The sequence below is a fragment of the Clarias gariepinus genome, chromosome 17 (genome assembly GCF_024256425.1).
Source record: "Clarias gariepinus isolate MV-2021 ecotype Netherlands chromosome 17, CGAR_prim_01v2, whole genome shotgun sequence".
Classification (NCBI taxonomy): Eukaryota; Metazoa; Chordata; class Actinopteri; order Siluriformes; family Clariidae; genus Clarias; species Clarias gariepinus.
In genome coordinates, this window is record NC_071116.1 from 27229756 (window position 1) to 27242803 (window position 13048).

Below are 13048 nucleotides of genomic sequence, written 5' to 3' on the forward strand. Positions count from 1 at the left end.
CTTCTTCTTATTCCTCTTAGTAGTAGTAGTCATAGTAATAGTAGTAGTAGGAGTCGTAGTAGTATAGGAGTGTGATTTATTGCCTAGAGTTATAGCATTACATAAACCTTATCTAAACGAAGAAACTAATCACAGTCTATAACCTTGTCTCAGCCTCTCACTGTTACACTCCACTGATCTCCTCTTGCTGCTGTTTCTAAAACACACCATCAGTCCACCACAGAGTGAACTCCATTAAGGCTGCGGTGTGTGTGTGTGTTTGTGTTTTTTTTTTTTTTTTGGACATAACGGTGCTACTGCTCATGTGTATAAACACACACACACACTACTCTCCACGCCTCAGGAAGCTGCTGTGTGTTTGTTGGTCTCGTGCAGCCTCACTCTGATCCTATTGGTCCAGTTCATCCGGACCAATGAATCTCCAGCGTGTGCAGGATGTTGTCAGGATCTCTCTCTCTCTCTCTCTCTCTCTCTCATTAGCTACTCACAGGAGCTCGTGCACTCAGTGACGCACGAGACGAGTGCATCCTCCTTTCATTCAACTTTTATTCCTGCGTTGCTTTGCATCACCTAAGCAGAGAGGACTTCAGGACCGGGAGCTGTCCACTCTCTCCACTCTCTCCACTCACACGTCACGATCACACGCGAACGCGCGCACTGACACACACACACACACACCCTTCCAGACTTGAGGCAGAGCTCTGACATGCCGGGCTGCAGTGCATGAAAGAGGAAAAGCGATAAAGTGCGAGCGGAGTGCATTCGGGTCTCAAACGCAGGTACTGTACTGTACGTCTCCGTCTCTGCTTTCCAGCACCAGCCGGAGTTCCACTCTGTCCCGCGCGCGCGTGCGCCCGCGTGCGTGCGCTCTATTCGGGTCAGATCAATTACCAAGCGTTTGATCATGCGTGCAATTTCTAGGAAAGGAAAGGAATGCGCGTGATTGATTCGGATTTCATGCAACACAAACACGAACCAAGGCTCATCTCTCTCTCTCTCTCTCTCTCTCTCTCTCTCTCTATGTGTGTATGCGGTTAACATGCATGCATCTCGTGTGTGTGTGTGTGTGTGTGTGTGTATTAGCAGGGAAATTGGCACTGCAGAGCTGAGTGTATCAGCTCAGCCTGCTTTAAAATACAACTGCATCATCTCTGACGTCTTTCAACAATCTGTACGTGTAGCCTTATCGCTTTTGTGTGTGTGTGTGTGTGTGTGTGTGTGTATGGGGTACTCATAACTAGGGAAGAGGAATATAAATAAGTAAAGCTTTAAAAGGCACATCCCTAGTCATTTAAGCTCCAATCAGACGATGCATCTTTGTTTGATTTAGGATACACACACACACACACACACTAAAGCTAGAAAATATGGAGTGTGTTTGGTGACAACCTTCATTGCCAGACTGTTTTTTTTTTTTTTTTCATGACAATTTTATGCAGGCATGGTGGTGTAGTGGTTAGCACTGTTCCCTCGCACCTTCAGGGTCAGGGTTCGATTCACGCCTCAGGGTGCATGGAGTTCCTTGGTGTCTTTTCCGCTAACTGGCGTTCCCAAATTGCCCGTATGTATGTATGTATGTATGTTTGTGAGCCCTGTAATGGATTGGCACCCTGTTCAGGGTGTACCCCATCTCGTGCCCTGAGTTTTTTCGATAGGATTCATACGTGCAGGATAAAGTGGTATAGATGATGCATGAGTGTGAGTGATCTTCTCAAATGACTGCTTTTTCCTGTTTTAGGGTCACTACAGCACTATCAGAAATAAACATACCTTAACTGTACCTTTCCCTTTTGCTGTAGTGGTACTATCAGGAGTACTAGTTCTGTCTCTATATAATGTATCTTTTTCCTAGAAAGTTGTGTGTGTGTGTGTGTGTGTGTGTGTTTGTGTGTACCTTTTTGAAAAACACTCCCTTTTGTAGAATCTCAGAAAAAGAAAAAGAAAGTACTCAACTGTACACTTTTTTGTCATTGGGCTGGTACCCTTAATGGTACTCTTTTAACTAGGGAAAGTGCCATGTCATGTAATTTTTAAGTCAAACTTAGGGTATATCCTATAGGTATATCAGTGATCCTGTTTACTTTTTAAGTGTTAAAGAAACATAGGCAGCACGGTGGTGTAGGGTTACCCTACCTCCAGGATGGATGGTTCGAGTCCCATGTTGAGTCTGTGTGCATGTTCTCATTATTTGTGGGGTTCCTCTGGAGTACTTCTTAAGGGTTTGAGTCCTGCCTGGTCAGTGTACTTGTTCTTCCTGTGCTTTGTGGGTTTCCTCCATGCACTCCGATGTCCTCTCACGGTGCAAAGACATGCAGATTGGGCTAATTGGCGTTCCCAAATTGGCCGTAGTGTGTGTGTGTGTGTGTGTGAGTGTGTGCCCTGTGATGGATTGGTACCCCATCTAGGATGTACCCCAGTGATTGAGAAAGAGTGAAAAAACAAATCATGTCTTAAAATGCGTTAATGCTACAACATTCCTGGTAGACACACTTGAGGACTATACTAGAAGAAATAGTTCTTCCAAGCGCCAGTTTTTCATGTTGCGCGGATGGTGCCCTTGAGGGTACCCATTTTGGTACCTTTCCCAAGGGTACCTTTAGTATGGATTTATAACCAGGAAGCATGTTTTAAAGCTTTAAAGCAGTCTTAATTATATAATATTTAACATCATAATTATTACTTATTAGTCAATAATTAAACATAGATAATATAAATAATACAGACATAACAGCCTATCACTGGGTTTGCAAATTCGATCTGGTGCAGGTTTTCAGACAAATAACCTGAATTAACCAACCTGCTCCAGATTTATCCTGGCTTGGGCCTGGCACTAGGGGTATAATGCTTGGTACAGTCCCCCAGTGGCTGACTGTGAATCAAACCAGTGTTGCAGCACTGAGAGTGTCACATGCTTGCCACTAACCCATTATGGGAACCAATGTTTAATATCAAAAGATCCATAATAATTTTACTGTACTAAAGGTATACTAATAATGGTACCACCTAGCAAAAAGGAAATAAATATGAATAGGTTCCCTTTTAAGCTTTAAACATCTTCATGACAATGTTGTACAAATTGAAATTGAATTGACATTGTCCTCTAAGGTGCCAGTGGGTCTTTACTAATTTCAACTACTCACTAATAACTTTTCAGTGATACTGTCATTGTGGAAATAACGGCAGATTTTAATTAGCATCCATAACCTTTAAACACCCCATATTTTAATATTTTTAAATAATGTATTTCTGCATACTTTAAACCTAAATGCTTAAAACTGTTCCAGTAGCTTCTGTCTGTAAGTAAGCTATTACCAGGCCACGCCCCTAAAAACAAGCCAGTTAGATTTTCTCCTGTAAGAAATCACATTAGGTGGACAATCTAATTGGCTTGTTTTTTCACACACTTGAGATTCATCTGAATTTCTGAAAATGACAAATAAAATTGAATAAACATTTTGTATAATAGGCCCTCTACAATACTCTCAAAATGAAGGTCCTTGAATGAGACAGGAAGGTCTAAGCAGACAATTAATACAGATTTAAAGCATAAATTATTTAAATAACTAGAAATTTGTGCTTTTAGTTTTTAGCATATAAAGATTATACAGTAATGGACTTTTTTGTATTTATTAATAAAAAGATGCAGCCAAAGGCACCCTGTGGGTTTGTTTTTGTACAAATTTTGTTATACATGTATTTTTTATGACTTCATTATCAAGTGGACAGAAAATTTTTGTAAGACGGAAAACAAAACAAACATTACTGTATATAAAAGACCACTTTCAGGCAAAAAACAAACAAAAAGAAAGCTTCTAGCTTTTGCATGCATGAAAAAAGAAGCAGATAATTTCCTTATAAAACTGCAAAAGTTGTACCTGAGACTATATTTAAAGGAAAAGGTCGTCTCACCAATTGTGAACTTTTTTCATTAATGTTTTTTTTTACTTTTAATAGTAATTTTTGGCAAATCCTTGCTCTACAGCAGTTATTATAATTCTTTTGCAAAGTACTGTACATCATACTTTTTGAAATCAGTTTATTTTATTAATTTAATGTCATCGGTCACCATCTGTCTCCCTAAAATTTATTTAAGCTCATTAAATTAAGACCAAGACTAATACTAGTGAAAATGTTTTGATTTTAAGGAGTGAACTTTTCCTTAAAGGGGCCATTTTAGCAAAAGCTGCATGAGTATCTGCCCTGAAAGCTGTACCTGTTGACCTTTACTTTGTTATATTAATCATTGTTGGTCTATGGTCTATTGAGAGCTTGCTTGTTTCTGACCTTTTCATTCAGACTTCTTTAAAATTGTTAATCCCTAAGAAATGGCCAAGAGGAACGTTTTAAAATGAATGTGTACTCCTCGGTACTCATTAGCCTTGGCCGTGTTCCTGCGCCATTCCATTTGTCCTGTCTTTTATGAGATCCTCCTTCTACGACCTTGTTTTTTGAAGACACCTGTCCCACCTTAGATTTCATTCCCATTTGGCACTGATGCAGGTTTAACTGGCTTTTTAACACTTAGACTTTCTGCCCCTATGTTCAGGGGAAGGGGTGTGACAGGGGCAATTGGTGGGAAGAGAAATGTCAGTGGGAAGAGCATGACTATTAAATAACAGTGGGTGAAATACAAAGTACAAAATGTTAACTCGATGTGCTGTATTTCACAACTTCTTAGCACAAGCTGTTCTGTTTTCTGGCTGGCACAATTAAAATCCCAGCATGGGGGCTCTTCTTTTCTTTCCTTCAATCTCTGCGGGCATTTCCATTCAAATTCCTGCACGTCCCTGAAAGGGTCCCACTTTCCCTCTGAGCTGCCTGCCAGAAATCTCATGTAAACGGTTTATTGTTTGCCCTTGTTACAGAACTGAGTTATTCATTAATTCCGCAAAAAGCACGTCAGTAAAAAATAACACTAGATAACACTATATATTTTACAGAGCTGCTGCTCCTCTATTTCAGCTCGTCCATGCAATTGTCATTGTTTTTGTTTGGCTGAGTGGGTTGGGTGACTGTTTGTGAGTCTGTGGGCGCATGGGCAGAAGGTGGTTTTAGCGAACTCGTTAGCGAGATTAGTTCCAGGGTTTTGGTCCGTGTGCAGCAGGGACTCGAATCAATGCTGAGCAGTTCCCATGGAGAGAATAAAAGCTTTGTAGCTGCCTCATTTACAGAGGCTGTCCCTACAGGAGAGAGGAATGAAAGGCAGAGCTGGTTGGGATTCTAGTCAGTACTGAGCAGCAGGGGAAAAAACAAACCTGCGCACGATGAAATTACAATGACGACAGTGTGAGAAAAAAAGTTTTTAATACCGTCGGGCAGAATGCTAATCACGATTACAAGCTGGCCAACCTGGTCTCATGAGGAATTCATACAAATGCGAATAAGTGGAAGGCAATGTGGCTGGATTTTGTTTTAATTTTATATGTATTAAGTTATTTAAAAGGTGCTGCCAATAACCCTGTCCCTCATCCTAAAGATAAAAAAAGAGGTGCGAAGCTTTTTTTTTAGGAAAAAAGTACAAAGCATTTATTTATAAGCAGCAATGTTTATACACAAGGCAATTTAGAAAACATTCCAGTCTTATTTGTTAAAGTACTACACCTCCTGCAATATAACTAACGGAACAGAAGCCACACCTCCTGCAATATAACTAACGGAACAGAAAAACAGAGCATTATAACTAACGGTACAGAGGCCACACCTCCTGCATTATAACTAACGGAACAGAAGCCACGCCTCCTGCATTATAACTAACGGAACAGAAGCCACGCCTCCAGCAATATAACTAACGGAACAGAAGCCACGCCTCCTGCATTATAACTAACGGAACAGAAGCCACACCTCCTGCATTATAACTAACAAAACAGAAGCCACGCCTCCAGCATTATAACTAACGGAACAGAAGCCACGCCTCCAGCATTATAACTAACGGAACAGAAGCCACACCTCCTGCATTATAACTAACAAAACAGAAGCCACGCCTCCTGCATTATAACTAACGGAACAGAAGCCACACCTCCAGCATTATAACTAACGGAACAGAAGCCACACCTCCTGCATTATAACTAACGAAACAGAAGCCACGCCTCCTGCATTATAACTAACGGAACAGAAGCCACGCCTCCTGCAATATAACTAATGGAACAGAAGCCACGCCTCCTGCATTATAACTAACGGAACAGAAGCCACACCTCCTGCATTATAACTAATGAAACAAAGGCCACGCCTCTGCATTATACCAAAAGGTCATTCCTCCTTTATTGGAAATACCAAACACATACACATAAACAGAGGCGACTTTAATTCAGAGACACGGTAGTGATACTTCCTCCTTTAAAAAGAAAGAGAAATAAACTACTTCTGTCTAAGGAAAAATTTATTTGATAATGATTCTAAAATAAAACACTGAATAAACAGAGGCGACTATAATTCAGAGACACGGTAGTGATACTTCCTCTGCATAAGTAACAAAAGCAGACATTTTTCAAAGTAGTCACTGGATCAGTGACTCTTGTATTGATTCAGTGTACTGACTTTTAGCTGATACAAGCTGTTCTAAAGCAGTTCAGCACTGATTTGCATAATTGAGTTATCAGGGAAGTTTCTCTCCTTCTCTGACCTCTCAGCATTAGCCATTTTTAACTAGTTCTTGTTTTCATGGAAACCAATCCGTAGGCCTGTACTGTATATAATTTGATTCCAGACATACGACTGGATGCACAGCTGAATCGCTGAGGCAACAACACCAGTCATTCATGTCAGGCTTTGCTTCAAGGTTGTCATCTCTGTTACCCTCCTCCGCAATGCTTTTTATAATCCGGAGGCGTTTAAATTTTCAGTGCACTTTGGTTGCTCCGAGAGCTGTCTGTCTAACACTGGGGCTTAGGGCTTATATTTCTTTTGTTTTAATAATTAAAGTAATAGTTTTGTAAAAAAAAAAATAAAAATCTAAATTAAATAAAAAATGATTCTCAATTTCTCACAAATGTAGCTGATCAGCCATGACTTAATGTATAGTATTTGCTTGTATAGCTTTAAACTGAAACTAAGTTTTTAAGAAGTAATGGGAGTTTTAAAAATAATAATATTACAAATATATAAACAGACACACACAGACGCGCACAGTTTTATAATTTTAAATATTCCTCTTTATTTACTTTAAACAGCATCAAGCTACTAGTGTGTAAGTTTAGAAAAGTAATTTTCGAGGCAAATAAAACCATGGAGAAGCATTATTTCCAAATGAGGGCAGAGCTGGTAGCTCAAGTTTTGCTTTAAGTCTTAAAGCTAGCTTACAGTTATCTTTTAAAATGCATAATAAATGTTAATATAATATATATATATATAATATAATAAATGCATCCGGAGATCGCTGGTTCGAACTGATGCTGTTTTTCTCTCACAGCCAGAGAGAGCCGATTGGCCGAGCTCTCTCAGGGGGGAGGGATGAGAGGTACTTGTGCTCCCACATTAGTCACGGCGCTACAGCCAATCAGGGGCGTCTGTGAGCTTGCGCACGCGGAAGGAGCGGCTAGCGCTTTCCTCCGAGTGTGTTACTCCGCCCCTAACGGTGCTTGAGCGAGCAGTTCGAAAAGATGCGGTCGGCTCGCGTCACGTGGTTCGGAGGAAACACGGGATAGCTTTCGTCCTCCCGACTGAGTGGTTGTAGTAGCCTTGATGTGTGTGGGAGCCCCCTAGTGACGGGGAGTAATTGGCCACGACTAGATTGGGGAGAAAATCGGGGAAAAAAGAATTGGACAGGACTAAATTATTAAAAAAAAAAAAAAAAAAAAAAAAAAATTAAACTACATGCTGCAGATTAGTTTAAAGGAATCTTTTTTACTGTGAAAGGCTGCAAAGGGACTAAAAACACCATTAAAAAAGTATGGTTGTTTATGTACAGTAACAGCCTCAGCAGCAACCTCATTTCTTCTCTCGTCTGTTCAAACCACTCAGCGTTCATGCATAGGTTTAACAAACAAAAAACATTCCTCTGAAACTGCTCAGGTACAGGGACTGTGGGTCTTGAGACATTGGATAGTCCTCACAAAGCGAGGCTCCTAAATGTTTTTTAAATATACAGGAAATGCAAAACCTGTATATGTTGATAAAAACCAAACAGCCACTCTATAAACTATCAAACATGTTCACAGGTCAAATGAAAAGCTTACAGAAAGCTGACAAAGTCAAAACGGAGACTAAACGGTGAAAGTGCGCATCCTAAGAGCTGTATGTGCTACTGTACATTTCCACTAATGCTGCTCGGCCATTGCAGAGCATCATCTCCCAGAGTCAGTTATTAATGCTCTCATGCTACAGGGTGCCATTACTTTTGTCTCTGACTACAATTCTTATTTTTCTTCATTAGGGATTTGTTTCAGAACAAATTCTTGCAAATCATTATTATTGAAACAAGTGACTTTAATTAAATTCATGTTGAATTAAAGTAATGTACAGTAATTGGATTTGAATACGAAGTCGCAGGTTGAAGTCGCTCACTTGAAGTCCACCTTTGTAAGTCATTTCATCCGTAACTTACATAAAACCAAGAGCTAAATGTTGTGTAGGAAAGTAAGGTACATTTTTACAACTAACCAAATTTTCATAAAAAGCTCATTTCTTGTGTAAAAGCTCCTGCGAATGATTTACGTATGAACCAATTCATATCTCGTCTGAAAAATGTATCTCTGTAAAAGCATAACTCATCCCCGCACACTGTCTCATGAACTCCCTCATGTGCAGAATGTAAATGTCTGATGAGAAACTCTAGGAAAGCATGAAACCTTCAAATCCATTCAGTTTCCATTCAGGAAGCAGAGATTTGTTTACAAATGTGCGTTATTCAATTCTCCTTATCAGTTTTCCTGATGGTGCTGATGGATACACTTGCAAAAAAAATTTACAGCAAAAAAGAAAATAATTAAATCTGCCGTTCAAAATTCATAGCTTAGATGCAGAAGGTTCGCTTCCGTCTGCCAGTAAAGATTGCTAAGAATAAGGGAAGGAGGAACCTTTAGATAGTAACATAATTCAATTCGGGAATCAAGAGTCTGGAATAAATTTAGACTTCCTGGGTTTTTTTTTTTATCCTTCGTCCACATTACTCCTTCTTCTTCCCTTTTTAAATTTTTTCTTTTTGAAAAGATGAATTAAATCTCTCTACAAATCATTTATAAGTGGAAGTATAATATCATACAGTATACTCAGGGTCACAGTTGTACATGTGAGCTAATCCCTATAGTCAAAGTTTCTTTTCAAAAAGGTTAATATAATTTGTTTAGGATGCTTTCTGTTTACAGCAATTAAAAAAGGATAATTATTGTTATCGTCATTTACTCTTTTATTTATTTATTCATTTAGTTTGTAAGATAATTTTATTTATATATTTTCAGTTGTTATACCAGTCATTTAATTACTGTTTTTTGTTTGTGTGTGTGTGTTTTCCTCTTATTTATTTATCCTTCTGTTTTTATTTTTGTTAATCATTAAATTTTTGGGGGGTTATTGTTTTTACTCTCACTTTCTTTTTTTAATGTTTCTATTTGTTGTTGCTATTTGCAATTGTCCTTTTCATTGTTGCTTTCTTCATTGTTGTTTTTGTCATTGTTGTTATGCTCTACTGCTTCCCATATTTGTGTTGCCATGGTTTATGTCATCTTTGTGTCTGTTGTTGTTTATGTTTGTTATTGCCCTTTTTATTTCTGTTTTTTATTGTTGTTGTTGATCCTGTTGTCAGCTATAAGTCTGTTTGTTTTATGGTTGCCATTGGACTATTATTTTCTTATTATTTATTCAATCATTTTACAATGTTATAGTAAGTTTTTAATGCTTTTATTTACTGGGGTATAATAATATTATTATAGTCTGGAGTATTTTTTCACCTTTCTGTGTTAATTTGCAGTTCTAAATTCCAAGGATTTGCTGGTGATTATGTTGTTATTGTAGTAGTACTAGTTGTAAACATCATGAATTTCCTGGGGTCTGGACAAAAATCCCATAGCAATTCTAAAGCAAACATATTAATTCAGAAGCTTCAGCTCAAACAAGCTCACACTGAAGTGCGTGTGTGTGTGTGTGTGTATTTTGGGGTTTTTGAGGTTGAGGGTTAGTTACTCCAGTGAATTGTTTGTCACAGAATCACACACAGCCTTGAAGTTTGAGTGCTTTTCCCACCTTTGCTGGTAATTACAGTTACTCCACACGACTCCATCCTCAGGGAGGAGGCTGATATAGCAGTGCTGACCAGCATGATGCTGGAGGACAGCTGTGTGGGGGAAATACAAGCTAAAGACATTGAAGCAATTGAGGGAAATATATAGCAGAGGAATAACAACTGATGATAAAAGAGGTGTTCAAGTCAAAGCGGGACTTTTAATTGTAAAAAAATAAAATAAATAAACACTACCTTGGCTTCTCTATAATTTAACACCTTTTTTTTTTAAATAAGCAATCTGTTTGTTTTTTTTCAGGAAAATGCATGACCTGATACAGCCTAGTGACCTCACTCTAACCCATTTCCACATTTCCACATGTTTGGGCCATTAAAGGAGTTCCTGAGAGGCCAGGGTTTCAGATGTGAAGCAGGTAGTCTGCAGGTAGAAAGCAGAAAACTTTCTACCTTGATGATGTCAAAGCACTAGTGAAACACTCTAATAAGTGCATTAGTGTAGCAGGGGATTATCGAGAGAAATAAAGGGAGTTTTAAACTTTAAGCTGTGTTCTGTTATATATCTGTGCAATCAAAAGTCCTAGTTTGACTTGCACACCATTAATGAAGATGAATAAATTAATAAGTTGTAATCGCTGGTATAAATTATGTGGTATAGGAGGAATAAAAGACTTAAGGGCAAGCTGTTTAGCCTGTTGAGTAAAAGTAACTGCTTTATCACGCTACACTGTTGCCAATTAAGTCCAGATGTGTTTTATTCCTTATATAAGAGATAACATGCAAAAGATTACTTTATGCTTAAATGAAAGCATAATGTAATTCATTCATTTATATATATGCCATATATATATAACATCAGTTATCCTGTACATTCTCATGAAAAGCTTGGAGCCTATCCCAGGAGACTGGGAGCCAATCCAATCCACGCACACACACTCATTGAAATTTACACACTACAGGCAGATTTGAGACATTTTAGGAAATTTAGCCTACTTTGCATGTCTTTGGATTATCGGAGGAAACGGTTTACCCGGAGGAAACCCACCAACCATAGGGAGAATTTATTAAATGTCTGAAACAAAGTATTTGTCGGTGCTAAAGTTGTATTTGTCAGTAACGTGAAAGTGGAAAATATAAGGATGAGCTTTTCCATCCATCTACACCCAGGAATACATTAGAAACGGTTATCTGTTGAATTACAGGTTTAAAAATGTTAAAAATCCTTTAAAACGTCTACTGTACAGTAATTCCAGTCAAATTGAATAAATTGAATTCTAATTGTTTTTCTGACAGATAAGGTTGCACATTTCTTCTAATCTCAGCCTCAAACCCCATTTCTAAAGTCTCAGCATTTTATTGCTGGTGTTCTCCAGAAAATCAAGTAAATCTTTTTTCTCCCTTTAAAAGATGTAAAGGGATAAAAAACTGCTTATTTTAAAAGTAGATGACTCTCACTCATGATAAATGTTGTATATGAGAAGACACTTCCATTATTGTGATTATCAGTATAAATAAGTCAAATTAAATAGCGACACACATCATTAAGTCTGGAGTTTCTTTTGGCGTTCGTTCATTAGGAAGCTTTTCAGTGCCCCATGGCATGTTTTGAAATTTCAAACCTTAGTAATACAGTGGAACCTTGGATTATGAGCATAATTTGTAACCAAATCGACTTTCCCCATTATAAATAATGGAAACTTTAAATATTCGTTCCACAGCCCCAAAAAATAAATACATAAAAATATAGTACAAAACATAAAGTAAAAAAAGTAAAAATAGAGAGAGAGAGAAAAAACGTTGGCTCAGTTGTGATCACGTTGTGATCAAAACAAGCGCATGCGTGTTACATGATACTCAGTACTCGTAAACCAAGACTTGTTTGTTTTTCAAGTCAAAATTTTTTTTTTACATTTTTTTGCTCGTCTTCCTCGTCAATAATATATTCCCCATTCATTTTCTCTATAGACCTTTCATTGAAAAAAATTAATAGCTATAAGATCAATGAATAGGAAGGTAATGTAAAAAGACAGAATGTTTAACAGAAATCCTGAGTAATATATATGAGACATCTTTTTGCTGAAATGTCATTGTTCAGTATTATTTTGCTTCATGAGTATTTCATATAGCAGAGGATTCAGAAAAGGTCATGAGTAATCAATGGAAACTAATAAATTCACTCAGTGTAAACTGTCATACTGTCAGCCAGATGCTAATAGTGAGTGAAATCTCTATTGTGGCTCTTGTTTGCAGCATTATTAATTAACTTCACATTCATCTCACAGACGCTAATCCCTAAGCCTTCACCGCTGTCCAGACGTGATTGATGTTTTTTTTCTGCTTGCCTATCGGGGTATGCTAATGCAGCTCATGTACTTCATGTGTCTCATGTTCACTGCTGTCAGTCTTTTAAACAGTACAACCCTTTTCTGCTTTTTCTGTTTTGATTGGCATTTATCAGTTCAGTTTTTATTGAACCCTCCCATGTTAATTATTAGGGATTTATTCTGTAGAAAGCCAACCACATAGCTCCCTATTTCACGGGCCAGGTTTTCGAGAAGCGTTCAAGTCAAACTGGGGCTTTTGATTGTGCAGAATAACAGAACACAGCTATTCAGAGTATATAGTATATCAGTTTATTTCCCTATATAATCCCCTGCTACACTTATGCAAGGTAGAAAGGTTTTTAAGCATGCCAGGGGACATAAATGGAGTACCTGCATCACTTCTAAAACGCTGGCCTCCCAGGAACTCCTTTAATGGCCAAACATGTGGAAATGGCTTGACTGTACAGAGGATGTGGCAATAACCAGTTCAGTTCAGTTAACTTCCAGTTAAGTTCCTGTAATGTGCAAGTTGTGTTGGTGGATGATTGTGTGTACA

General features: G+C 38.1%; 1 protein-coding gene across 2 annotated transcripts in view; it reads left to right on the top strand.

The window, feature by feature from the left end:
• Positions 1-500: 500 nt before the first annotated feature.
• phf24 (PHD finger protein 24) overlaps positions 501-13048 on the top strand; it is a 35667-nt gene continuing 23119 nt past the window's right edge. Inside the window, exon 1 of one of the 2 annotated variants that reach the window (XM_053515639.1) lies at positions 501-779. The gene's annotated coding sequence lies outside the window, so the exon portion shown is untranslated. The remainder of the gene's footprint in view (positions 780-13048) is intronic. The other variant, XM_053515640.1, reaches the window with a different exon arrangement.